At 43.9% G+C, this 27,494-nt stretch overlaps 2 long non-coding RNA genes across 6 annotated transcripts; one reads left to right on the forward strand and one right to left on the reverse strand.

Moving 5' to 3' along the window:
* Window positions 1–5,381: 5,381 nt before the first annotated feature.
* Window positions 5,382–7,452, reverse strand: LOC123409831. Its single transcript, XR_006612914.1, has 2 exons — window positions 5,968–7,452; window positions 5,382–5,607 (listed from the first exon to the last, which is right to left on the reverse strand). It is a non-coding gene; the product is annotated as an uncharacterized LOC123409831 (long non-coding RNA).
* Window positions 7,453–16,823: 9,371 nt separating this feature from the next.
* On the forward strand, window positions 16,824–19,270 carry LOC123409829. Of its 5 annotated transcripts, none has more exons than XR_006612911.1 (4): window positions 16,824–16,984; window positions 17,366–17,439; window positions 17,605–17,739; window positions 18,940–19,270. It is a non-coding gene; the product is annotated as an uncharacterized LOC123409829 (long non-coding RNA). The 5 variants fall into 5 exon arrangements; XR_006612910.1 differs by having other exon boundaries at window positions 16,826–17,173; window positions 17,366–17,485; XR_006612912.1 differs by having other exon boundaries at window positions 16,827–16,984; window positions 17,366–17,485.
* Window positions 19,271–27,494: the final 8,224 nt, after the last annotated feature.

Here is a 27,494-nt window from a genome sequence, read left to right on the forward strand (position 1 = left end):
GTGACCCTACGAGTAGGGATTAATCGGCAAGTTAACTGGTTAACAGGACGAATTCTTGAACACGGCTTTAGAGTGAAGAATGTGGCTTATCAAATTCATTAGTTTTTAGGAATTTCAATGAAGTAGTATATATGCAGTAATGTGAGGATGATTGAAATGAGTGATTCATTTCATCATGATTAGTTTGCGTCCTTTCAAGCAATCTCCAGCAAACTCTTCAGCATTCAATTTTGCGTGAAGACCTGACCTGCATAAGGGATTAGTTCATTTTGTTCACCACCCACATCTGGAGGGGTGGTAAAGAGTTCATCATCCTATGAGCACCGTATGAGAATTTAGGCATTGAAGTTATTGCACTTCATTTCATAATAGGGGGGTTATACTATTCAAATGCATATGCAGAGAAATTATTTGAGGATTTATGAACATAATGGTTTGAAGAATAATGCACATATTCATGACCCTTAGATTTTCCCTGTGAAACAAAAGCATTAGTACGAACATGGGTAGATTTTTTATCATATGAGGAATTTGGTCCATGTGAAGATTTTGATCCATGTGAGCAATTTGATGTGGGGTTCCTGTTCTTCATGGGTGGTGTCATTAGGACATTCACCTCAAGACTTTCCAGGCGGCACTTGGGAACTCAGGTTTTCCTAGGAAGACCATTCCTGTAATTAGTTCCAACATATCTAGCAAATACTTCATCATTCTGATTGTTGAACAGTTTATAGTTGGAGTCAGTTGACTCATCAGAGGAATGTGAAGATTCACAAGTAAAGTCGGATAAGGTGGATGGATCTACAAGAGGTCCTTTTGTAGCAACCCATGAGGTTTTGGGAAACTTCTCATGTTTCTAGTAAGATCCACCAGCATTCAACTTTCTTTTGATTGCAATACCCTCTTTCCTCGGGTTCCTGTTCAGAGTCTGCTTTTTGAGCACATCGCAAAGGGTATGATGCATTTTGAGACTTTTGTACATGCCTCTCACATACAATTCCTTCAACCTTGCATTTTCGTCGGTGACATTTGTGGTTTCCTAAGTTGAGGAATTTGTGACCACAAATATAGTTGAATAATTTGCAGCAATAGAAGCCTTTGAACTTTTAGGTGAAGAATTGGCATTTCACATTCGATGCATTTCAAACAATGTGAAATGAATTCTTTCTGAGTGGAACTGGTCTATTAAGCAAGCAAAGAATCGTTTTCCTTTGAAGATCATCTTGAGACACCCTTAGTTTCTCAAGATATTCCTTTCTTTGAAGAATATCATAGGAAAGCTTCTCATGATCAGCTGAGAGAGTTTCATGACGACCTTGAAGGTTATCAAACTTTGACTGAAGACATTGAAAGTCATCAGTCAGAGTTTGAGTGCGATCCATTACTTCGTTCAACACATCATATCTTTTGTCTAACAGTTTCTGAAGCTTTTTAATAACATTCTATTGCTTAGTGGCAATATTAGCAAGCTTGTAGTAACTAGGTTTTTGATAATCATCAGGTTCATTCTCACTTGAGTGAGACGAGGAAGCATGTTTGAGTACCTTGTCACCTTTTGTCATGAAGCAATAGGTGGGAGTAGAGTCGTCGTCGCAGTCATAAGTCATTGAAGATATCATTTTATTAATTGTTGAAGATGGACTTACTGATGAATGCGGTAGCAAGAGCTAGGCTTGACACACCAGAGTCTGACTCCTCCTCAAATCCTTCATCTTCCTCGCATTCCTAAGATTCTTCTTCAGAATCCATTTCCTTGTCAATAATTGCCCGAGCCTTTTTGTAACTGCTCTTCTTATGCGATGAGGACTTTAAAGATAAGGACTTTGAAGATTTCTTCTTTTTCTTCGAGTCATCAGAACTATCATCCTTGTATTTCTTGTTCTTTGATTCCTTTACCCAGCGAGGGCAATCATCAATGTAGTGGTCGGACTTCTTGCATTTGTGGCAAGTTCTTTTCTTACAGTCCTCAGATGAAGATTCTGGTTTCTTCAAATCTCTTTTTGAAGATTTTCCAAACTGACCTCTTCTAGAAAACTTCTGGAATTTCCTCATGAACATTTCTAGCTCCTGACCAATTTCTTCAGGATCACCAAGACTACAATCAGATACTTCTTCTTCAGATGAGGAAATTTCATTTGCCTTCAGCACACGAGACCTTCCATAGCTTGGCCCATAGAGATCTCTTTCCTCAGATTGTTGGATTTCATGAGTATTGAGCCTCTCAAGAATATTGGCAGGATCTAGTGACTTGTAGTCTCCACACTCCTGAATCATCAAAGTAAGTGTATCGAATGAGGAATCAAGATATCTCAATAGTTTCTTCACTACCTCATGATCGGAGATATCAGTGAGGCGATCAAAGGTTTGCTAAACATTTTCGTTGTCGAGTCTTTTGAAGTGGTTGAAGAGATTGCATAGAACATCGACCTAAGAGTCATGTTGAGTTGATATTCCTTCGTTGACTTTGGATAGCATGTCCCAGGTGAGCTTCGTAGATCCCAAAGCACTCACTCTTCCATACTAACCTTTGCTCAGATGGCCACATATGATATTCTTCGCTTGAGAGTCGAGTTTTTTGAATCTCTTCACATGAGAGGTGTTGATAGATGGAGTAACGGAGGAAACACCATTTTCCACAACATACCACAGATCGTTGTCAATTGCTCCAAGATGCATGCGCATCTTGTTCTTCCAGTAGGGGTAGTCCATCCCTTCAAAGGTAGGACAACCCGAAGAGATCTTGATCATACCTACAGTTGACATAACTAAAACTCCATGTGGTTACACCAAAATCACACAGAACAAGGGAGTACCTTGCTCTGATACCAATTGAAAGTCTGTTATATCGACTAGAGGGGGTGAATAGGTAATTTTTACAAATTCGTCACTAAGGAATTACTATTTGAGGAATTTGCTAAGTGACAAACTACTTGCAGCGGAATAAGTACTCAGCTGTAAGCATAACATAGTAGTAGCATATTCGTTGTGATGAAATGAAACAAACACAGAGCATAAGTAGCGTGTAAACAGGATAAGGGGCGAAGAACAAGGTAATTGAAGAATTTGAGATGAGGAAATTGAGAAAGTCTTGAATCAAAGTCTTCAAACAGTAACGATCAACTTTATCAACAAGTATTTGAGGAAATTAAAGGATTGAGCAAATAGAACTAGGAGCTTGTTGAAGACAATGGTTTGATGATCCAGTTCCAACTGTTGTGACAGTTGTAGGCCTGGTTTGGAGCGGCTTTGTATTTAAACCAAAGGACACACAGTCCGCGGACAGACAGTCCTTACCATATTCTCCTTGAACTAAGGTCACACAGACCTCTCCCAACACTCGTGGTAAGTCTTCAGGGCAGACTTTCAAACCCTCACAAACTCGGTCACCCGGCAATCCATGATTTCCTCTTTGATGATCTAGACCATGTCGTCGAACCATCTAGAAGATGCACAGTCTTCAAAGGTAACAACAAAGGTAACAAGCGTCTGCTCCACACAAGAACAATCTCTTCGGTGATGCTCAATCACTTTGGGTTTTTGGTTTTGGGGTTTTGGGTTTTTTCCTCACTGACGATTTTCTCTCAAAGTGCTCGGAGGATGGGTTGCTCTCGAATGACACTTGTCAAGTTCTCTCTCGGAGCAGCAAACCAGCTAGTGGTTGTAGGGGGCTATTTATAGCAGGGTGCAACCCGACATGATAAGACATAAATGCCCCAGTGATATGACCGTTATGTGGATAAGATGTTTGGGACAGTAGCGCAAAGCACGGCAACGATCGGAATTTCGAACTATGAAATTCCTCAGAGCTATCATGTTCCTCATGGTAGGCAATTCACACTGGCGAAATCCTAACTCCTTAGTCAGAGCAATTTCCTCAGAGACAAGAAGAACTTCGTCTTTGTCATTGAATAATTTGACTGAACTGCAAGAGATTTTCAAAGGCTTCACTCGAAGGATTGGTTATGTGTAGGCTTTGAGATGAGCATCACTTGAATTTTTTTCCTTAGTATTACCTCGACCCCCTTTAACAGTATGGTGTTCCTATGACTCAAAAGAAAAGAAATGAAACAAGAAAACTAAAGTCTTCACGCTTCATAGTTCTCGCATCAATATCTTCAAGGACACACCAATTTCCTCACTTTCAAAGTCTTCAGGAAAATATCAAAGTCTTCAGTTGAAGACATTCATTTTTAGGGGTCGACTTTCTTCGGATATATTAAACTCCTCAATGACTTATAGATCCTATGTACACTCATAAACACATTAGTCCCTTAACCTGTAAGTCTTCAACACATCAAAATCACCAAGGGGCACTAGATGCACTTACATGAGTTGATGGTGGCCAAGACATTGGAAGCAACGAAGGAGTTGGCCGAGAAGAAGGCACAAGAGAAGCAAGATAAGGTTATCAAAAAAGAGAAGCAAGATAAGTGACAATTTCTCAAGGAAGAGGGGTTGCGCAAGGCCACCATTGAGGAGAGAAAAGCCCTTACCGAGGAGAACAAGGCCATGACCAAGCTTCTTGACGAGGAGAATAAGATCATGACTATGAACCGTAATGACATGGACAACATCACCAAAGAATGACATGATATGGCAAGGAGAGAGATCTTGAAGAGAAAGATGCTAGCTGCGAGGTGTGATGGCTTCGGTGTCGGTGGGGGAATCGGTGGTGCTGGTGGAGAGTGATGATGTTGATGATGATGGCCATGGAGGTGGTGGTGGCTTCGGTGGCGGTGGTGGAGAGCGATTATGATGATGAATATGGTGATGGAGGTGGTGGTGGCTTTTGCATGAGGTTCTTTTACATCATGATTGAAAACTATGCTTAATTTCCACGAAACCATGTTTGATTGTTCGAACTTGAAGCCAATCATCGAAATTGCAGTTAAATTGACTAATTTGAATTTTTCAGTTTGCAGCCTGGCGCGGGCTGCGGCCGAACAGACCCTAAAATATTCAGTTTTACAGTTCCGCCTCGCGAGGTCTGTTCGGCCGCAGCCTGCGGTAACCCGCAAAACGCATTTTTCATGAACTGCGAACGCACTATAAGGGTCCGCGATATAAGAGTGTGCTATAGATGCTCTAACACGGGCACCTTTCTTCTGATCACACGGCGTAAGACTAGTTTGATGGATGCCTTAGTAGTATCAGTAGTCTGATGCCCAAGTAACACATATTTGATTGTACTTTGCCCCCAAGGGCTTTATTTTCTCAAGAAAACACATGAGCGCATTGTGCTTCATTTCATTGAAGAGAAATAACAAGTACAGTACAGTACAAGCCTAAGAATAATTCTACTTGATCTTACTCCGCCTGCACTCCCGTTGGATGATGTCACCAAGGATGTCTGAATCACACTGCCATAGGTAACAGTACCATTGACCAGATGCATGTATTCGAGACATATTTCCATGCTTACAACATTAGCTATAAGAACAAGTGCAGCAGTTACCAATTTCACCAGATCCATTTTTGGGTTCACAGTGTATACTGAACAAGAGGGAACAAACGTATTACAGTTTAACTTGCACAACAATAGGTAGGACTTCCGAGGCAGAACAAGAATTTATGCGTTGGAGACGGGAGGCCTGGGAACTGAATCGTCTGCAATCACAAGCATCCAATAAAACAACTGTTATATGACTTGACAGCTATTTGTATTATAAAAGCTTCTGTAATCAAATACTACCTCCGTTCCAAATTAGTTGAGGTTCTAGTTGTCACAAGTCGAACTTCTGTAAGTTTAACCAAGTAAAGTATACAGAAAAACATGCTGATATCTACACCATCACACATATATAATAAAAAAATACTTTGCGACGAATCTAATGAGACTAATTTGGTATTGTAGATGTTACTACCTCCAATCCATAATAAGTGTTGCAGTTTTGAACCAACTAGCAGTAAATGACAAAGACCAAACATTGTGAAATTGAGTAAGAAAGCAAAAACATATGTACTCACGGCTGATAGGGTGATCGCCAGGAACTTCGGGCTTGCTTTGAGCAGCAGCAACACCACCATCACTGAAAGGGCCAGGCGTGGGGGTGCCTTTAGCAGAGACACCAGTGGCAAGGCCAGGGTCGGGGGTGCTTTGAGCAGCAGGTGAGGCAGAGAGCGGAGAGCCAACTGGTGGTGTCGTAGCCATTGTTGTCAATCCCAAAGCTTGCTCTTTTTACTGCTTCAGGAATCAGGAGCAGTTGGCTTGACGATGCACAAGAAGTCGAGAACCATAGGCACCAAATGTGTGCATATATAATGTGCATCATCCCATGGGCAGTTGAAGTCAGAGAAACTTACTATAGTCCAAGTGGCTAGATGGAGCGGTCAACTTGTGTACCATCACCGTACCTTCGTGGATAACTCAGTAAGGCATGTGCGGCAAACTATGCTTGTATCAATATTGTGCGAGATGACGGAAACGTCTTAGCCATCTTGGCCGACGCGTTACGTGTTTATATAGAGGGGTTGCGAGCCCAAACACACGTACAAGTTGTTGCTACAGATATAGCTTGAGGAAGAAGTAAACAAGAGATAGGAAAGATAAAGAGTTACATGAGTATCTATCTTGTCTAACTACTCCTAGCTTCGGTTGAGGATATCTCCTTGTTGTACATTGTTTAACACCCTCCCTTAATCACAACTTCATCAAGTTGAGATTATGTTTGAAGTCTTCAAAACTTCTCGAAGGTAGAGCCTTGGTAAACCCATCTGCTACTTGGTCCTTAGAGTGTATGAACCGAATATCCAAGAGTTTGTTTGCAACTCTTTCTCGAACAAAATGGAAGTCTATCTCAATGTGCTTTGTTCTAGCATGAAAGACTGGATTTGCAGACAAATAGGTGGCACCAAGGTTATCACACCATAAACATGGTGCTTTAGTATTCTTCATACCTAGTTCCTTCAAAATGGATTGTACCCATATGATCTTTGTTGTTGCATTGGCAAGTGCCTTGTATTTTGCTTCTGTGCTGGATCTAGAGACAATAGCTTGCTTTCTTGCACACCAAGATATTAGGTTAGGTCCAAAGAAAACTGCAAAGCCACCAGTTGAACGCCTATCATCTAGACATCCTGCCCAGTCTGAGTCAGAAAAGGCACTGACAAGTGTAGAGGGTGACTTGCTGAAATTTAGGCCAATGCTGAAAGTATTTTTCACATATCTTACTATACGTTTTGCAGCAGTGAAGTGAACTGTAGTAGGAGCATGAAGAAATTGACAGACTTTGTTAACAGCAAATGAGATATCTGGTCTAGTGAGTGTCAAATACTGAAGTGCCCCTACTAAACTTCTATACTTTGTACTGTCATCTGAGCTCAGAGGTTCTCCTTCAACTAGAGATAGTTTTTCTGTGCTAGACAAAGGAGTGGGAGCAGGTTTGCAATTCTGTAAACCAGCCTTTTTAACCAGATCTGCAGCATACTTAGCTTGAGAGAGATGAAGACCATCTTTGTGCCTTTTTACTTCTATCCCAAGGAAGTAGTGTAAATCTCCTAAGTAGTGCAAATTCTGTACTCAAGTCTTTTAGCAGTCCTGTTATGGCTTCATCAGATGAGCTGGTTACAATGATGTCATCAACATATATGAGAACAAATATGGACGTATTTAACTTGTTATAAATAAACAACGAAGTGTCTGACTTGGAAGGGACAAAACCAAGTGCTTGCATCTTTTTACTGAGACGTGAATACCATGCTCTTGGAACTTGTTTCAAACCATACAAAGCTTTGTCAAGTTTGCACACATAGGATGGTGCATGTGGATTTTCAAACCCAGGAGGTTGTTTCATAAAAACATCTTCCTCCAGAACACCATGTAGAAACGCATTATGTACATCTAGCTGTCATAAACTCCACCCCCTGGACACAGCAATAGACAAAACAAGACGGATGGTGGCAGCTTTGACCACTGGACTAAAGGTATCCTCATAGTCAATACCATACCGTTGTTTGAACCCTTTTGCAACAAGTCTGGCTTTGTATCGATCAATTGTTCCATCAGCTCTTCGTTTTATCCTCAAGACCCACTTGCAATCAATAAGATTTTTACCTTGTTGTGGAGGAACAAGATGCCACGTCTCATTTTTCTTGAGTGCCACAATTTCATCTTGCATTGCTTTTCGCCAATTTTCCTTACCAAGTGCTTCTTCCAAGGTGTTGGGTTCTCCTGGTTCACCTGTTGAGCAAACAAATCCATATTTTGTAATATGTTTATAATCAACGGGTTTAATTACCCCCTGTCGAAGCCGTGTATGACGTTGCGTAGAGGCCACTGGTATTTCCGCAGAAATAGCTGGCGTAGAGGATCCTGGAGTGCCACCAGGTTGATCCTCTCCTGACTCGCTGTCAGGTGTTGTTCCAACAGCGTCGGGCGTGTCGCCTGTTGCTGCTGGTGCTGTCGAGGCGCGGGGATTTTCTGTGGCCTCTGGCTGTTGCGTGACGGAGGTTTGGGCCACAAAGGATCCGCGAGGCTGCTCGGCGTCATTATGGCCCAATGATTGCGTGGGCCCGTTGGTGGTTCGGCGAGTCACAGCGCGCCGCTTGTAGACTTGTGATTGGGGCGCAAGTCGCGATCGACTCGGACCAGTGCTAGCCGGCCGCCCGCCCGTAACTGCGCCGCTGCTGCTGGACGCGGGGGCCGAGGCTGATTCTCTGCATGGCGGCAGATCCGAGACTGATGCTCTGTGCTGCGGCGGATCCGAGGAGGATTTGTCCCATGGGCTGCGACACATGAAATAACGGCCGATTTGTTCCCCGTTTGCACTGTTTTGTTCCCCGTTTGCTTCAGTGTTTTCGTCCGGGGTGTGCCTGTTGTTTTCTGCATCATCACAATACTCAAGGAGGTTGTTAGGGTTAGTCATCATATGATCATCACAATTAGTAATCCCCCTTTGATCATAGCCGGATAGAGAGGACGGTAGGAGTAAAATTTCCTTGCGGAGGAGAGCACCGGCGTTTGGGTGGAGATTGGCAAAAGGAAATTTTGTCTCATCGAAAACAACGTCTCGAGAAATATAGACTCGTCCAGTGGAGATGTCGAGACACTTAACTCCTTTGTGTTGAGCACTATAACCAAGGAAAGCACATTGCTTGGAGCGCAACATGATTCTGCGATTGTTATATGGACGTAGGTTCGGCCAACAGGCACATCCAAATACACGGAGAGATGTGTAATCGGGTTTAACATGGAGGAGACGTTCTATGGGTGTTTCATTGTGAATGACATGGCTTGGTAGCATGTTGATGATGTGAACGGCTGTGAGGAAGGCCTCGTCCCAAAATTTTAAGGGCATGGAGGCTCCTGCGAGGAGAGCTAGACCAACTTCAACTATATGTCTATGCTTACGCTCTGCTGACCCGTTCTGTTGGTGAGCATGAGGACAAGATATGTGGTGGGATATGCCGAGACTTTGAAAGGAGTTGAGTTTCTCATATTCTCCTCCCCAGTCAGATTGGACAGCAATTATTTTGCTGTCAAACTTTCGTTCAACTAGTGCTTGAAAGTTTTGGAAAACTTGAAACACCTCGGATCTTTTCTTAAGAAGATAGATCCGTGACAATTTGCTGTAGTCATCAATAAAACTCACATATTAAGTGTGTCTACCAACAGAGGAGGGAGCAGGTCCCCACACATCAGAAAAAATCAACTGTAAAGGTTTGGTGGAGACACTGGTGGATATGGGATATGGTAATTGATGACTTTTAGCACACTGACAAGAATCACAAATAGTTTCGATATTGCACTCACCAACAAACGGGGGCTTATTTTTCCTAAGTAGTTTTTCAACTAAAGAGAAAGAGGCATGTCCTAAACGATCGTGCCATCTGGTGGATGAAAGCTTGATGGCGCCACAAGCTTGTTTATTGTATCTTCTAAACTCTGGGATCAATGGGTAGAGCCCTCGAACACATCTACTGCGATAGAGAATTTTCTTCATTGCCTGATCCTTGATCAAAAAGAAATAGGGATGAAATTCAAGGAACACATGATTATCAATGGCAATTCTATGAACGGGAAGAAGATTTTTGTGAGCACGAGGAACATGCAAGATTCTCTTAAGATGAATTTTTCTACTAGGGGTATTAAGAATTGAGTGACCAATGTGACATATGCCCATACCTTCTCCACTTGCAGTGTGGATTTGATCTTTTCCACGGTATTTCTCCTTCATGGTGACTTTTTCCAGCTCGTTGGTGATGTGGTTTGTGGCGCCGTTGTCAACATACCAGTTGGTGTCGACGCCATAGGATCCATCTGCGGCCGCGGCCACCTTTTCTTCATCTTGCGAGGAGTTGTCATCTTCATCATAGCGGTACCAACAGTCTTTTGCCGTATGACCAAGCTTGCCACAAATCTGGCAGCGAGGCATATTTGGTCTAGATCTGTTGGTGCTACCGCCACGGCGTCCTTTGGAGTTGCCGCGAGGGGAGCCACCACCGCGACGTCCCCTGCCACGGGAGAAGCCACGAGAGCCACCGCCACGACCCCTGGAAGCCGAGTTTGCTGACGACTTGAAGCCGCCGCTGGAGCCGTGGTATTGTGCCATGCACTGGTCAAAATTACTAAGCATAGCAAATAGCTCGTCAAGAGTTACCGGAGTGGCGCGAGCGTCCAAGGCCGAGACCAGGGGCTGATAGTCTTGATCGAGCCCATGGATGATGTAGGATATGAGCTCGTCGTCCTGGATGGCCTTGCCGGCTGCTGCAAGTTCATCGGCGAAGCCACGCATGGCGGCGAAGTAGGAGGCCACCGATTGGTTTCCCTTCTGCGCGTTGATCAGCGTAGTCCGGATGTTGTTGACGCGACTGAGTGACTGGGACGAGTACATGCTCGCCAATGCCACCCAGAGCTCTCGCGCCGTGGTGATCGTGGTCACCGTGACGAGCACCTCTTTGGAGAGGTTTTGGAGCAGGTAGCCAAGGACCTGCTGGTCCTCCCTCATCCAGATTGGATGAAGGGGATTTAGCTCAGAGGACTCGTTCCCGGCAGTGTCCTTGCTGCTTAGGACTTTTGCCGGTTCGGGTGTTGTACCGTCGACATAGTGGTAGACGCCGGCGCCCCACAGCTGTGGCGTGATCTGGGTTCGCCACAAGACGTAGTTGGTGCGGGAGAGTTTCTCCGGAACCCCGCCGGTGAGCAACGGCTGATGGGAGGAGGAAGACATGCCGGCTGCGCACTTGGGTGGAGGTGGACTAGCTAGGTTTGATGGAGGAAGATTGCTCTGTATACCATGTGCGAGATGGCGGAAACGTCTTAGCCATCTTGGCCGACGCGTTACGTGTTTATATAGAGGGGTTGCGAGCCCAAACACGCGTACAAGTTGTTGCTAGAGATATAGCTTGAGGAAGAAGTAAACAAGAGATAGGAAAGATAAAGAGTTACATGAGTATCTATCTTGTCTAACTACTCCTAGCTTCGGTTGAGGATATCTCCTTGTTGTACATTGTTTAACAAATATCACAGAAAATTGAGATTAGACGTCTGTATCTTTGCTTCTAGAATGTGCAAAAGATGTGTATCTATTCTATAAAATATAACTACAGGAGACCGCAATTCAAACTTGCCAAGATCATTGAAGTTGGGCAACCAAACTAACCACCACAACTGAAACAGAAAGCGACCACTCATATAAACAAGTGGCTTTGTAGAATAGTGAATTAAGCTATTTTGATAAAGTTCTCCACAATGAAATTATTTACAACTGGAACTTAATATGGTTAGCACCATGCACCATCTGTGAGTAGCATGGTTGCGCACGGTGCTCCTACAAATGTTGGAAAATTTCCGTGAGTGCAGAATACAGACGGTGCCACTGTGTCTGTTATTCTGTTACTATTAAACACCCAGGTAAAAAGAGTACAATGTACTCTACTGATATTTAAATGGTAAATCCTAAAAGATAAGTTCTGCCTCAGAATAGTATTATTTTTTTACCAACTGGGAGTAATGCAGCGTATTCATTAAGAAGGAAATAGAGGTGAAATATACAGAGGGCGGACCGCATGTTTTTGGGCAGAAACCATTGCCTGGGATTTATTCGCCATACCTTTTCAAAAAAGATTGTATTCGATTCATCCATTTCCCGTTTGAGTTTGACTAGACCATTTCTGGCAGCTTGGGCTTATAAAATAATTCCTTGACTTTGAGAAACACGTGCCATGAAAACAACTTTAGTTATTCAAGCTGCCAGTGCTGACTCCTGAATCCCTAACCTGCCAAGATCAATAGTAAATCAATAAATTTAATATATTCAAAAGCACTTATTACAGATATATAAAGAGCATTTTATGGCAATGCAGAATGCACAAGCATGTCTCAACCAACTTGCCAACTTGCTGCCATTTTGACTATTGACTCAGAAGTACATCCCACCCACCCCCCACCCCGGCCACATACAGAAAGCACTATGATGCTCATAAATCCAAAATAAGCAAGCTAAAACACAATACATGAAGCAGTTTTCATCTAGCTACTCACATGGAACCATCTTTCCCTGCACTGCTTCTTTTTCTATCGACCATTTTGGCGGCCTTCTTCCCCTACACGCACTCCCTTGATGCTGCAGCTCCATCTTGGAACAACTCTGAGGCCGACCGGCAGACGCTCCTCTGCCTCAAGTCTGGCCTTGCCAGCAACCTCACCACTGGAGCGTTGGCAACATGGCGACATGACTCCCAGAGCTTCTGTCAATGGCGTGGTGTGACATGCAGGACCATGCAGAGCGCAGCACCTCGCGTTGGCGCACTAGACCTCATATCGCTGAACCTTACCGGTCAGATCCCTCCTTGCATTGGCAACCTCAGTTTCTTGATCAGGATAAACATGCCGGGCAATAAGATCAGCGGCAGCATTCCCTCGGAGATAGGCCGCCTGGCACAACTCAGACACCTCAACCTCAGCATCAACTCCGTCGGCGGTGTGATCCCCGATGCGCTATCAATGTGCTCCCGCCTCGAGATCATTAGCCTGTCAAGCAACCTCCTGGAAGGTGAGATCCCTTCAGCTCTTGCTCAAAGTTCATCCCTGGAGCAGCTTGTTCTCAGTGACAACTTTCTTCAGGGGCACATCCCACCCGGGCTTGCCTTGCTTCGGAACCTTTCTATATTATCCTTGGCAAGGAACAAACTTTCAGGCACCATTCCTCAGTTCCTAGGAGGAAACTCACGTCTAACCAAGCTTTCTCTCGACAAAAATGCATTCGTAGGAGAAATCCCACGCTTCCTAGCAAATTCCTCCTCGCTTGCTTACCTCAACCTTGCATCAAACAAGCTCCATGGAGAGATCCCTCCTGCACTATTCAATAGCTCATTGCTTTACACCTTAAATCTCTCTTACAATGGTTTTTCCGGGTCAATCCCGTCCTTCTCTCATGCATCCTCGCCCTTGAAATATCTTGGATTGACTAGCAATAACCTTTCAGGGAGCATACCTAGCTCATTAGGGAACTTTTCTTCCCTATCTTTCCTCTTGCTTGCTCTGAACAACTTGCAAGAGACCATTCCAGAGAGCTTAGGTAGCCTTCTAGGTTTGCAAGTATTAGACATGACATATAACAATTTGTCAGGCGGAGTTCCTCCAACTATATATGCAATCCCATCTCTAACTTATCTTGGCCTTGGAGCCAACCAGCTATCTGGGAGAATTCCAATAAACATTGGCTATACACTTCTGAGAATTCAGATGTTGGTAATGCAAGGTAACCAGTTTGACGGCCCAGTACCTGCTTCTTTGGCCAATGCCTCCGACCTAAAATACCTTGGCCTCCGCAACAACGCATTCAGTGGTGTCATTCCTTCTCTGGGCCCTTTAACAAACTTGGTCACACTAGATCTGGGTGACAATCTGCTTGAAGCTGGTGACTGGACTTTCTTGTCCTCACTAACAAGTTGCACCCAGTTGCAGAAGTTATACTTGGATAGGAATAATCTTCAAGGAGAGTTACCTACTTCCATTGGCAATCTTCCGAAAAACTTGCAGTTGTTGCTTCTCAATGATAACCAAATAACTGGTTTCATACATCCAGATATAGGAAATCTCAGCAGTCTCGCTCTTATTCATATGGAGAGAAATTTCCTCTCAGGGAATATTCCTGCTACACTTGGATATATTCAGACTCTGTTTGTCCTCAATTTAGCAGAAAACAATTTTTCTGGAGAAGTCCCACGATCAATTGGAAACCTTGAGAAGCTAAGTGAACTTTATCTGGAGAAGAACATATTAAGTGGGTCGATACCTGCCAGTTTAGCGGGATGCAGAAGATTGACTAGACTAAACCTTTCTTGCAATACCTTTCATGGAAGCATTCCTCCAAAACTGTTTTCACTTTCCTCACTTTCTGAAGGCTTGGACTTGTCATATAACAAACTAACCGGACTGATACCATCAGAAGTTAGCAGCTTAAATAATCTTGAGCTCCTTAATCTCTCCAACAACCAGCTATCTGGAAAAATTCCTAACAGTCTCGGCCAGTGCCTTCGCTTGGAGTCACTTCGTTTAGATGCAAATTATCTTGAAGGTAACATTCCTGGATCTTTTATGATCTTGCGAGGCATTGTTGAGATGGATCTGTCGCAGAACAGCTTGTCTGGTGAAATCCCAAGCTTCTTCGAGTCATTCAGCTCTTTGCAGCTTCTGAATCTGTCCTTCAACAACTTTCAAGGGGCGGTACCTACAACTGGTGTGTTTTGCAATTCAAGTCAGGTGCCCATCCAAGGAAACAAAAATCTCTGCACAAATTCTCAAATGCTGCAACTACAACCTTGTATTAAGTCCACATTCAAGAGAAAAGGGAGTTCATATGTTTTAATGGTGGTGGTTCCGATTGTTACCATTGTTCTAGTCTCACTAATATGTGCCATAGCCATTATACACAGAAAGCGGGAAGCAACTAAACAACCAATCAACCAGCATTCCGAGGGGTGGAAAAGATTTTCATATCATGATCTATACAAGGCAACAAGTGGTTTCTCTTCTATTAACCTGGTTGGTGTGGGAGGGTGTGGATCTGTCTATAGGGGTACATTTTTGGCCGAACCATGCATAGCTGCAGTCAAGGTGTTCAGGCTTGATCACGATGGAGCATCAAAAAGTTTCATTGCTGAGTGTGAGGCCCTGAAATACACACGCCATCGAAATCTCATAAGGGTGTTAAGCATGTGTTCTACACTTGATCCATCAGGAAATGAGTTCAAAGCTCTAGTTCTTGAGCACATGTCAAATGGTAGCCTAGAAAGTTGGCTTCATCCCGTACTGGACAACCATGGCTCAAAAAGGCAACTGAATCTTGGGATAAGGATAAGAATTGCGACAGACATAGCTGCTGCCTTGGACTATCTCCATAACAGATGCATACCTCCTTTGATCCATTGTGATCTAAAGCCAAGCAATATCCTTTTGGACGATGACATGTGTGCTCATGTTGGTGACTTTGGATTAGCAAAGTTTCTTTTTGACCACCCATCCGAAAGCTTGATAGGGGCAAGAGGATCGATTGGATACATTGCACCAGGTGAGTACATATTTTATTATTATATTGCCAATATATTCAAATTAAGTTGTACTTCCCTGAAGATCATGTTTACCCCCTGCCCTTTATTATTTCTAAAAGGAAATCACGTTTACCCTTATCAAAAAGATATTATGATGTACTGGGAGCAGCAGAATTATGTAGACCTAAATTACGTATCCAATGTAATATGCTATCAACAAAAGAACAAATACAACCATTTCAAAAATAACATTACATATAAAAGCAGTCGAAAGGATTTTACAGGACATATTTGCAAATTTTGCAGAGTATGGCATGGGTAGCAAAATGTCTACTGAGGGGGATGTCTACAGCTATGGAATTATTCTACTAGAAATGGTGATGGGAAAGAACCCAACAGATGAGATGTTTAAGGATGGACATGGTCTCCACAAGTTTGTGGAACTGGCATTTCCTTGCAAGATTGGTGATATTCTAGAGCCTGATCTCATTCCACAATACCAGGGCGAACACACAAGTAAACCTTCAGGCCATGGGACACATGTAATGGTCGGCATGCAAGAATGTACAATGCAACTGGTGAAACTAGGTCTAAAATGCTCTGTGGATTCACCAAAAGACCGACCAACTATGCAAGAAGTTTATACTGAAGTCGTGTCAATCAGAGAAACATTTTTAGCACTACATGAGTGAACAAATAAAATATCTGTAATTTGTTTGTTCGAATAAAATCCATCAAAATTTCCATCTGTAAGTACATTCATCAGTTTTACTCTAATTTGTATGTTTACACTGCTTGTGAGACCTGTGGCTTTGAGTTCAAGGAAAATGTCAGGAAGAAAAATTTGAATAAACTAACTATTTCATACAGTAGTTTGAAGCAAATATGTGTGAAATCAGCTACCACCACATACTCTTAAAGGTTTAAAAAGAAACTCTTGCCCAAAAAGCAATGTACATGTATGTTGACCTTCACAATATTTGAGTGAAGAACTTTACCCAGCAACCTCTAGTGTTATGTTTGTAAAAAAAATATAATAAGTACAAAGATACGTTTTGGTAGCATGTCTGATGGTATCATGTTTATCTGACAAACTAGGCGGTCTAACAGAGTATCTTACCTACTAATAAAGCGCGTACGGCTTCTGTCGTCCGTCGTTGGCTGTTTTACAAAAAAGTCCCTCAGTTTTTTCACAATAAACCCGCGGTCCTTCATTAAGTGGAAAAAAACGTTTCGTTTTTAAGAAAAAGTCCCTGTCCTCCACCGGTCCAGGGATGGGGTGGATCCGATCTGGCTGAGGAGGAGGCGGCGGTGGTCAGAGGTGGAGGCGAGGCCGAGGGGCGCGTGGGGCGGCCGGATCCATGGCGATCCGGGCCGGATCCCGCCGAGGCTGGAGGCGGAGGCGCGCGGGGCGGCGAAGTGCGGCGGAAGGAACCGCTCGGCCGGGGCGTTGACCCCTTCGCCGGAGCGCCGCCGCCTGTCAGAATCCGAGGTTGTTCCCTACGCCGGCCTTCTCCCTCCTCCTTCAACCTCCCCGCATCATCCATGTCTCCGCAGTCTAGATTTCGTCCGTCTAATAAATCCCATGCTAGGCTGATAGATTTCGTCAGCAGTCTAGGCTGGTCCTTTAGAGTTCCAGTTTCCAACTTGGCAGGTTCATCTGTTGAGGACCAACTCAAAGGTAAAGACGTGAGCATTTGGATTCATTGATTTCCCATACCGTGTTCATTTCTTGTTGCAAGTGTATATGGTGATTGATCCATCAGCGTGATTGCTCCATCCTTGTTGGCATAAAGCGACTATTTTTCCTTACCCTTTTTTTGTGAGTACAGGTCAATGCTAATTAAAATATGTTTGCGCGATATTGGAACAGGTGGATTATTTGTTCATACATATTGAACCCTGCCCCAACAACCGCCGACGGCGGACTACATACATCTTGTGCAGGTTTGGTATATGGTGGTGTTTCACTGTCAGCCTTCATTTTTCAAAGGTTCAGTTTGCACATGTTACCAGCGATTAAAAGTGATGACTCGATCATTTTTGTTGGAGATTTCTCTTGCCTTGTTCAAGTCCTGACCTTACTTTCATTAATTGGATCCTGTCCTGCAGAACAAACAATCCGTGTCCGGCAGTGGATCTAGAGGTTGGCATTCAAACTTGCAAAGCTTGGCTGTTCCATCCAAACAACGGCTGCGACGAACAGAAGCATCTGTGAGCGGTTCTGCGTAATCGGCCATTTCAAAGGTAGTCAGTTGATCACGTGTTGTTCGTGGTGACTCATTAGGCGTTCAAGGAAGTTAGTTACCGTACATATTAGGCGTTCAAGGAGCAAAGGATACAAAATTGGGATATAACTTATCACATATACTAACTGAAGCTAGACTGCGTGGATAGAAAATACGTAACGCAAATATAGATAATAAATACAAAAGGTAGTACTGAAGCCAACATATTTGTGTTGCACTTCATCTAAGCTGAAGAAAGAAAGCATGAACCTAAAATGCCTGAGCTAACATAACAAGAGGACAAGGATCCATCATCAGTTAATTTTTCGTACATAGCAAAATCCCTTATATTGGCATAGGTTACCCAAAAGTAACCCTAGCAAACCAATCAAATGTTGTGTTAAAACACCCCAAATCCTACTATTAGAAATTTAACATAATTATGCATGCTTTAGTTCTTGACAGTGAGGGCTCCATGTTCTGTTTTAGAAAGAGTGCAAAAAACTTGGCCACCGTGATGCTTCATCATTTTGTCATGTTGTTTGGCTGCAAGGAAATACATGCATCAATTTGGTGTGCATTTTAATGTGCTTGCTCCTAATTCTGGTGCATTCTCATTCTGTTAATTTATACCTTCTGCAATCATGAAAAAAAAGAAGGGACCAGTAGTCAGGTTCCATTAATCCTTCTGTAGGTGTTCTCTTTGATGCCTTTCCCCTTCACTACCAGTAGAATGATGCTTTCTTTGTTAAAATCTTGACACTATATTATCAATCTCCAATAGCTTAATCGATTCTAAGCTCACCAGAAGTAATTGTTCAGAATTTAGTTGTTGCCGACAGTAGATTATATTTTACTGACAAGCAACACATCATGAACCCCTACATAAATGGATTCTATTTGTAGTTAACAACAAGAGAGTTTGAGTGTGATGTCAATATCACTGGTCTGGATGTTCAGATTTTCTCAAAATAAAAAACTGGTACTTACAACCAGGCAAGTAATTGATCTATTTACATAGTCAAGTTCATTTTTTGCTATGTTCTTTCGTCAAACTTCAGATTCTAGCCTTAAATTAATGACAATGATATTCTTTTTAGTCCACAACCACATCTGGTGTATTAATTCATCTATCCTGACACTGATAGAATTATGTGCAAACTATATTGTTCTTCAGATTTGGCCTGATTCTGATGTATACTGTGTGTGCATATGCAAGTGTCTAAGGCGGTCGGTTGAACGCAGGTGGAGGCCAAGGAGGTTCTCCTCTCGGACATGCAAACAATAATTACTGATGACACCAACGTGCAGACTATAAGTCCCCCTCAATCCCGATATAGTTGTGTCACACACTCTGCATTTACATTATTAGTATGTAATAGATTCTGAAAGTTGATTCAAGTTTGTAGTGCTTCAAATCTGAAAGTTGATAGAGTAATTTGTCAATTGATTTGTACTGTAGTGCTTCAAGACTGATTGCTCCGTGTTTGATTCATGTCTCAAAGTTGATACAATCATTTTGTCAACTAATTCCTGTTGTAGTGCTTGAAGTCTGATTGGTCCCTGTTTGATTGAAGTTTGGAAGTTGATTGTTTGATAGTATTTTTATTTTCTTCCGCTTTGGGAGTTTCTATAGGTATTATTAAGTTGCTATAGATGTATCATGAGTTTGGATATCCACTTGCACTTCAATGACGATGCAGAGCTCAAGTAGATGTTGATGGAGGACATGAGGGGAGGAGGAGGAGGGACTTCTCAAATACAAAATTTATTATCCAAAAATAGACAATCTAACCCGGTGCAACGCAGGGGCACTTTTACTAGTACAATCAAAAACTTCGAAATAGTACATTCAGGATTAACATACTAGCATCCGACGTTTCGAAAAGAATTCCCAAACCCAGCGCACCCTACAGGCACAATTAATAACAGACCCAAAAACCGCACTGTATCTTACGGAACACTAACCATCAATATGGACCCCTCCTTCGAGAAATTTTGAGAAATCCCAGTGGTTTCCTCTAGTGCTGATGCGATTAGACGGATTGGAGGAGAATCATAGGAACTGGGCGATCGATTTGAAAGCAACCTCTCCTTTCCCCCCAACGAATTTCACGGAAGCGAAGAAGATATGCTCGGACCTGCTATTTCTTTGACGCAGAACGCAGACACGGGAGACAGCCGTTGCTTGTCCTCACCGCTGTCGCGCGAACTTGGCCGGCGGTGCCGGTGGACCGATCTGTCCGCTTGAAACCTACACGGCGGTGGCGTTCGCGGCCGCAAGATCTTGCCTCTGCCTCTGCCCTCGCCGCCGCGAAGGAGAATTTGGGGAAAAAGTTCAGAACGGAAGGAAGATGACGGACAACCGCGCACTGGTGTAGCACACAAAAACAAAGCGATACTGTTGCCGGAAATTTCAGTCGTTGTTTTCTTTATTTCGGTGAATTTCAGGAGAGAGGATTTTTGGCTCCCGGGCTTCATGGAGCCCGGAATTTTCAAAAAATCAATTTGTGACATTTAAAGTTTTAATAAAATTGAAAATAAATATGCAAATAGTTGAAGATGTATACTGATACATCGGTCCATAGATTTATGATGTCTTGAATATTTTATAATACAGACTATATATAAATTAAAGAGCTAAACTATATTATATATGTAAGCTATGAAGATCTATCTCCTTGCATGAACCAATGCTTTTTGCACTACTCCCTTCTCCTTAAAAACAGTCTTTGATAGCAATATAATTGTTGGCATGTGGGTCGACAAAGGATTTGTTCATGGAAGCTTATCGGACGACCTAGAAGAACTTGGGAGATAGTACTATAAAGAATTGATCTTGAAATCTCATAGAGCCGCACAACAAGACTATCAATCAATATCATTGCATCATGCACGATGTTGTTTGCTCATTTGGTCAATGCATGTCACACGATGAATCATTAGTAGCTCATATTCGAGAGACTTCTACAATTAATACTTCCTCCGTCACAGTTTAAAAGGCATCCACGTATATCTATGTCGTCAATTTGACTTATATAAAATATATTGTTTAACATAAAAATTATATCATGAGCACGTCAGTGTGCTCAGGAGCCTCCCAGGAGTCCGTGGGTAGCTACGGTTGCTCATGAGGTGCTCCTGCGCCTCGATTCCATCGACCCCGTGCTCCGACCGCCGCTTTTGCTCTCGCCGTCGTCAGTTCGACCCACCCCCGACACGAATAGATGCCACCAATGGATGCGGGTCAGTCCCACATCCCCGTGGGTGCCCTCCGTCGACCATATGGTCCCGGACGGCGTAATCCGACGCCACCGTTGTGTCTTGTGGTCGCCGGCGACGAACCCCGCCGTCTGAGTCACTGGCCACTGGGCCTCACAGTCAGGGGATTAGCTTAAGGTTAATTACATGTTAGTCGGTCCATTGTTAGTATCACAATGGGCCCAGCCTGCTAAATAACCCCACTTAAGATTAATTAACCCATGTTAACCCTTTGTGTCTATGACAGGCGGGTCCACCTGTCAGGTTTGACCTGGACCTGGCATTGTTGACTTGCTGACACTAGCATGATGCGGAGATGACACAGTAATGCATTTTTGGATTTATTTAATTCCAGAAAATAACCTAAACTTTTATAATTCATAGAAAATAACTTATAACTCAGATGAAAATAATTTATATATGAAAATTTATCAGAAAATCCAATGAGTCTGTTTATGGAATTTTCATGCATGTGAGAACAACTTATTTCCTCTGTTTAGGACAAATCAAATAAATGTCATTTAAATAACAACATATGGAGTTTGAATTTGAACCTTTGGTTCAGACCAACTTCATTTAATCGTGTTGCTAGATGGATTAGCTGATTCAATAGCATATTGCCATGTCACGATCATGCATCATAGTGTTGCATTTCCGTGAAGTAAATGTTGTTCTTTTCTTGTTTGTTGGTGTTGTTCCCTCTCGGTAGACGTGGTTCCAACGATGAGATCGATGTCACTGATAAAGACTCACTGTTATCTTCAAAAGTGTCAGGCAAGCAACCCCCTTTGAGCATACTGATATAAACCCACTCTCTCACTCCTGCTATCTTTTACTACATTAGGACAACAATGATTCAACTGTTATCCGTTCCCGGTAGTTGAATCCATTACTTTGCATGACCTGTCTTTATCACAGTAAATAGTTGAAACCATTTAGCATGAGTAGCAACTGTGAAAGGATTGATATGGTTGACTAGAGGGGTTGAATAGGCAACTACAAATTTTTAGCTTGTCTTAACAAATTAAGGTTAGCAACAAAAGGTTCTCTATATGAACAACTAGGTGAGCAACCTATATGATGCTAACAATAAGAACAACAAGTGCAAGAAAGGAATACACCACAACAATAGTAAGTACAAAGTAAAGGTAAGAGATAACCGCAAGTGAAACCGATGGAGACGAGGATGTGTTACCGAAGTTCCTTCCCTTTGACAGGAAGTACGTTCGTTGGAGCGGTGTGGAGGCACAATGCTCCCAAAGAAGCCACTACGGCCACTGTATTCTCCTCACGCCCTCACACAATGCGAGATGTCGTGATTCCACTATTGGTGCCCTTGAAGGTGGCGACCAGACCTTTACAAACAAGGTTGGGGCTATCTCCACACAAAGCTTGGAGCTCCCAACAAGACCACGAAGCTTCACCACAATGGAATGTGGCTCCGAGGTGACCTCAACCGTCTAGGGTGCTCAAACACCCAAGAGTAACAAGATCCACAAGGGATTAGTGGGGGATCAAATATCTCTTGGTGGAAGTGTAGATCAAGGCATTCTCAAGCAATCCCTAGAAAATCAACAAGTTTGATTGGCTAGGGAGAGAGATCGGGCAAGGATGAACTTTGGAGCAACAATGGAGCTTGGGGAGGTAAGAGGTAAGCTTCTCATAGAAGAAAACACCTTTATATAGTGGGGGGTACAATCCAACCGTTACCCACCCACCTACTGCACTAGCCAAGCGTTACTACCGCTGCTAAGAGCGGTACTACCGCCCGGCAGCTCACCAACCACGGTAGTAAGAAAATACTATCGTGCCTACTACTATGGAGGCAAAAGGATGCGCAAAAATTCCGACGGAGCGGTAGTAAAAAAACTACTACCGCTCAGAGAGCGGTCCTACCGCCCACAAAGCGGTAGTAAAAAAACTACTACCACTCCTAGGGCGGTACTATCGCTGGCCCTTTTGCACATACAAGGAAAACAAGGTTGGAGCTCCAATTGTAGCAAAAGAAAGGTGGTGCAATAGAAATGTGTACGTGTTGATTCCACCCAAACCTTTCCGAAGCGGACCCCCTCTTAAAAGTACGGCTTTCCTATGACTCAAATCCACCAAATAAAAACGTAGAAAGCAACCGTATTTGAAAGACTCCGAGGGGCATCGAATCGTCTTGTGCCTAGTCATGAATTATTTGAAATGCTCAATCCACACGATTAGTCCGCACAGGCATTGTCATCAATCACTAAAACCACTTAGGGAGAAATATGCCCTAACAATCTCCCCCTTTTTGGTGGATTGATGACAATACAGGATATTCACTAAAGGATACATAAATAGCATATTGATGCGTCCCAAACGTATATATAATTTCTGCTTGCTCCATGCAAGTTTTGGGTGATATTGCTATGTGTTTTGTACACTTCCATACCTTTTTCAACATATTTGGACTAACCTACTAACTCAGCGCACCCAGTGCCAGTTTCTGTCTGCTGATGTCTGTGAATTGCAAGTTTATACCCATATTTACAGTGCCCGAAAAAATCCAAAAAATATTAAAAAAATCAACATTCCAGAAGACTCCAGACGACCGAAGGAGGGCCACAGGGGGGGTCACCAGGCCCGAGGCGCCCTGGTGGCGCGGCCTGCCCCCTGGCCATGCAGGGAGGACGCCTGGGTGGGGCCCACCCCCTCCGGTGCCCTACCTTGGCTCCTATTTTTACCCCCATGGAGGAAACCCTGATTCCGGAACCCTTTTCTCCAGAAGCAATTCCGATCTCCGCCGCCATCGCCAACAAGTTTCGGGGGACCAGAATTCCTGTGCCGGCACCCTACTGGGATGGGGAAGTGCCCCCAGATTCATCTCCATCGACGTTGCTTCCTCCCTCCATGAAGCGGGAGTGGTTCCTCCTCGGGGCTGAGGTCTTCTACAGTAGCTATGTGGTTAATTCTCTCTCCCATGATGTTTCCCCTTCTTCTATGTATTGGATTGATGTACTCACTTGATCTTATCTAGTATAATCCCCGAGACCATTATGACAACGGTCTATTGGACATGGATTAAAAGAATATTTTCATGAGTGATTTCCCCTTTTGTGAATTGATTGAAGATTGAGAGTCTCTTGGTGCTTGTCTTTGACTATCCTTGAGATACGTTGTGGTGATTGTGGTACTCTCTTTGGATGGTGATACGTCCCAAACGTATCTATAATTTATGTTTGTTCCATGATCTTTTGGATAAAATTGTTATATGTTTTCCTACACTTTTATATGATTTTACACATATTTGGACTAACCTACTAACTCGGTGCACCCAGTGCCAGTTTCTGTATGCTGATGTCTATTTTGCAGGGGCTTTTACCCAATTTTCCAAAGCCCGAAAAATTACAGAAAAAATATATAAAAAATCAGCGAAACAAAAGCTTCCAGATCACCGAAGATGGGCCAGAGGGGGGCCAGGGGCCTCCCAGGCGACCTGCTGGTGCGGCCAGGCCCTAGGTGGGTACCAAGATAGGCCGCGTTAGGAGGCCGCCTGGGTGGGTCCCACCTCCTCCGGTGCCCTCCTTTGGCCTATATTTAGAGTCCCGAGAGGAAACCCTTCCACAACTTCTGGAATCGCGAATTTCTCCATCGTTCCGCCGCCGCAGCGCTTCCGAGATCGGGAGCGTCAGGAGACCTCTTCCCCGCACCTTGTCGGAGGGAGGATTGACCTCCGGGAGCTTCTCCACCGCCATGGACAGTTCCCGGGCGTGCCGTGAGTAGTCCTTCTTGGACCATGAGTCCATGACCAATAGTTATGTGATTGTAATGCCCCAGTTGTAACCCTTGCCATATTTGGAATCCTTCCTATTTTGGATCATGATGTCATAAGAGTTATCATTTCATGTGGTCATTTCATGTCTTCACCTTTGCATCATACCATTCATTGCATTCATGCCATTTCTTGTGTTGTTGTTGTTGATCCATGTTGAGTGCAAGTATGCTATATGGTGTGATGTGGTGATTGCAAAGCTTGGGTTTCAAACTATGCTTGTTTTTCAAACTAGGTTTCAAACCCCTTCTTGTTTATTTATTTGAGCTCAGGTTTTACTTGCTCAAAACCTGTTTCAAAAATGTTGTTATTTTTGTGTGTTAACTTGTGATTGAGGGGTATGGTTTAGGGGGTTTTAAAACTTTAGATAAGTGGGGTTTATTAACAAAACAGCAGTGGAAATCCTTGTTTTGGATTTAATTTGTATACTCCAAAAATATGTTTTGTATTTTATTTAAATAGGGCATAATTCACTTATGCCCTATGTGCCTTAGTTTTATTTTTCCAAGCCGTGTGGAGCACTCGGCTTTTTGCTTTCTGTTTGGTTTAATTAAAATAGGAAAACCCTTGTTTTATTTTTTCCTGTCGTGCGCTAGATAGGAGTGGGCTCCCCTTTTCTCTCCCTGGGCCGCCTCCTTTCCCCGAGCTAGGCCCACCCGGCGTCCCTCTTCTTTCTCCTAGCTGTCGTCACTGTGTATGATGCCACCTCCACCACTGATCCTCCTCTCCCTTCGATCTCGTGGTTGCAAGCGTGCCTCCCGAGGCCATTTAAGGAGCCCGTCGCCCTCTCCAACCCTTTTCCTCCTCCTCTCCTCTCTGGCGCCGCCGGAGGCGCTCCCGAGATCGCCTCCGCCATGGAAGGCCCCTGTTGAGGTCGTCGCCGGCGGATCGTCGCCCTCGCCTCCTCCCCGACCGTGCCAGGAGCAAGAGGACCCCGGTGGGGATCCATTTTCACGAAGAACCGGCGCCGATCGCTCCTTCCCCGACGTCCACGATGAACGGCTCCTTCCTCTCCTCTCTGGCGAGCTCCTTCAGACCGGCTCGTCGCTCTGCTTCATCTCCAGCGACGAGATCCTCTCTGTGAGCAGCGCTTCTTCCCCTGTCTAGCTGCGGCGTAGGGTAGTGCTCATCGCCGGCGTTGCTGTGCTGCGCGGCAGCAGCAACAGTTGCAGTAGGTAGACGTCCTTCGTGCCGCCGTTGTGGTGCACCTCCTGGAGAGTTCGAGGCGGGGATGGAGTCCCCGTGGTTCCCTCTTACTCCCCGCTAGCGCCGCCGTGCCGATTAGGTATCGTAGAGTCGCCGGAGGTGATCCCCTGTTCCGGCGCCGTCGATATGCAGTAGGAGCATAGGAAGATGCTCAAAAGAGCACCTTTCCCCTACCTGTCAAGCCCCCGTTCGTAGCCCAACTGGTGTGTGTGTGTGTGGTCTCTATGCCACAGATCGTGGGTTCGAATCCCTGAAGCCCCCCTTTTTATTCCTATTTTTCGATTGCTGTAGTTGCTTGGCAGAAGGGGGTTAACCTGCCCCCTTCCCCTTATCTGTCGAGCCGAGGGCAGTAGCCCAGTGGTTGTGATGTGGTGCTGTAGACCAGGGGGTCCTCGGTTCAAATCTAGCAACCCCCTTTTATTTTGCTCATTGTTTTTCCTGGTCTATTTCTTTTCTTGGGCAGCAAGCTTGATTGCTTTCCTTTAGCTAGAGCTTTGGTGTGTATTTAATTTTACTACCTAGCATACTATTGTGTGTGTGTGCAAGTGCTTGTGTATGCACCAGTGTGCGTAGGGCGTGTGTGTATATATGAGTGTGTGTATGTGTGTAGTATTGTGTGTGTGTGCACATGAGAGGAGGTGCACACAGGTGAGTGTGTGTGTACGCACGTGATGGCACATGCATATGTGCAAGAGGGCAACCCCTCTTAATGCACCTCTTGATGGTGTGTGTATGAGCACACATATTTATGTGTAGGTGTGTATGTGTTCATGCATGTGTGTGTGTGGGCATGAGTGCACATATGCACTTGTGCATGAGGGCTAACCCCTCATGCTTGCCAATATGGTGATGTGGTGGTGTATGAACCTTGTGTGTGTGCATATGTAGGAGTAGTGGATACTACAAGTGCTAAGATACATGTGGTAATGCTCCTATATGCTCATATTGATTTCTAGGTTGTTTTTCGAGCTACCTTTGTGCCTACATGTTAAATGCAAGTACCCATGTATTATATATAGATTTGGGGTAGAATCCCAGGAATCCATTGGTGGAATCATGTTTCACTTTAGAGCAACTTCATAAACTGTCATTTTTCTGTCTTGATGCCATGTTTAGACCTTTGTATTATGTAGTGCTTTGACCCTATGAGGATGAATCCTTGATGTGGCAGTAGTGGGTGAACACCTCTATAGTATGGGGTCTTTGTTTTAGTCATAGGAGTTTGTATGCACTTGTTGTGCCTTGTCAAAGTTGACACTTGGCTGAAATTGACAGCTTTGTGAAAATCTGTGATTTTCACTAAGTCTGAGAATCTGCTGTTATTTTCTTCCCTTGTAGATTTGGTTGCACAAGCTCATGTGTTGGGAATTAGCCCATGCAACAAACTGAGGTTTGTGAGCTTTTGCGTTTGTCTAGCTCCCTGTTAAACTTCATGCTTATTCACTTCCTGTAGATATCATTTTGGAGGCTGCCAAAATGCTTCAGAGCATAAGCAGCTGGTGAAA

The sequence above is a fragment of the Hordeum vulgare genome, chromosome 7H (genome assembly GCF_904849725.1).
Source record: "Hordeum vulgare subsp. vulgare chromosome 7H, MorexV3_pseudomolecules_assembly, whole genome shotgun sequence".
NCBI classification, from domain to species: domain Eukaryota; kingdom Viridiplantae; phylum Streptophyta; class Magnoliopsida; order Poales; family Poaceae; genus Hordeum; species Hordeum vulgare.